The following is a 1,413-nucleotide window of genomic DNA, read 5'->3' on the forward strand; positions in this document are numbered from 1 at the left end:
TGAAAAAAAACTGGACCGGACCGGCCAGTTCAACTAGAAAACTAGTGAACCGGTCTCCAGTCCGGTCTGGTTTGAAGAATAAACCGGCTTCAAATCAAACCAGAAAAAAATGGTGAAAACTGGTGGGTTGGATGGGTCACCGGTTTTTTTTTCCTCCTTTCTTTTTTTTTTTTACTCTTACCATCTCATCGTTCACCAGAGGAGACGTAACACAGTTGAGAGAAGTGGTAGAAGAAGAAGAAATCATAGAAAGAAATACCCATTTGGAAATCTCTTGTGTGCGCTTCGAACCCATGCTGTGGACGAGTGGAAGGCAAGAAGGAAGATAAGTAATAGAGTAGTCGGTAGAATGGATGTCTAGAGAGAAAAAGAGATCACTGTTTATCATTTTTGTTTCAAAAAGAAAGAGAAATGAAGAGAGAGGACCAAATTTCAAAATTTGAATGAGAAAGAGAACAATGCAAAAGTAATCCGCCACTCAACGAGGAGAAAAGGAGAAAAAGGTGGCCTTGTGATATGTGCCATGACATTTACGTGAGGGAGACAGAGAAGAAAGAGATAAAAATATAAAATAATAAGGAAAAAAGATTGCATTGGGCCATGTGAAAAAAAAGAGAAAGAAAAGAGAGAAAAAATAAAAATAAGAAAAAATTATATACATAAATATTTTGTAATCAAATTATAATATTTTAATTATTACTAGTCTAACCCCGATCTGATCCATTAACCTTTGATCTACTATCTCAACCGGTTTAGTATCTGGTCTGGTTTTTTTTTTCCTTGTTTACAACACAAGCCCCCATTTACTCCAACAACTCCCAACCACGGTCTTATACTCTTATATTTAATCAACACAAACTGGTCATTTATTTGCTTTTTTTTTTGTATTTTTGAATTCATCTATTTTTTGGGGTTCTGTAATTTATTTTTTCTTCATTTTCATCCTTTTACATTTCATACAGTAAAATATGTTTTTAATCGTGTTGAAGTCGATGAAATTACTTGTGTCTCTAAGTTTATTAGATTGCTTTTATATTTAAGATTGAGTATTGGAATATAATTAATTGTTAGATAATGATACTTTAATTTTTCGGACTCCAATGCAATTCCGAGTTTATTCCATCTTACTTCAGATTCTCTAATTATTAACATGGTAAGCATAGAAGCTTTTAGGATTAATATAATATGCAAGTACGATACGATTGAAGAATGACCCAATTAATTGTCCGCAGAACATGGCTTTAAAAAAAAATCATTCTAAACATGCTCAAACAGAAAACTGGTTTATAATAACCTGAGCAAAAATGTACATGGAGATGTAGCTCAAATAGGGGAGCGCTCGCTTAGCATGCCAAAAGGCCAGCGGATCAATGCCCCGCGTCCCTGTCATTTTTAATAGCTTATAATTCTTAT

Source organism: Neltuma alba, unplaced genomic scaffold (assembly GCF_004799145.2).
Source record: "Neltuma alba isolate B1F8T4 unplaced genomic scaffold, ASM479914v2 tig00004516_pilon, whole genome shotgun sequence".
In the NCBI taxonomy this organism is placed as follows: Eukaryota; Viridiplantae; Streptophyta; class Magnoliopsida; order Fabales; family Fabaceae; genus Neltuma; species Neltuma alba.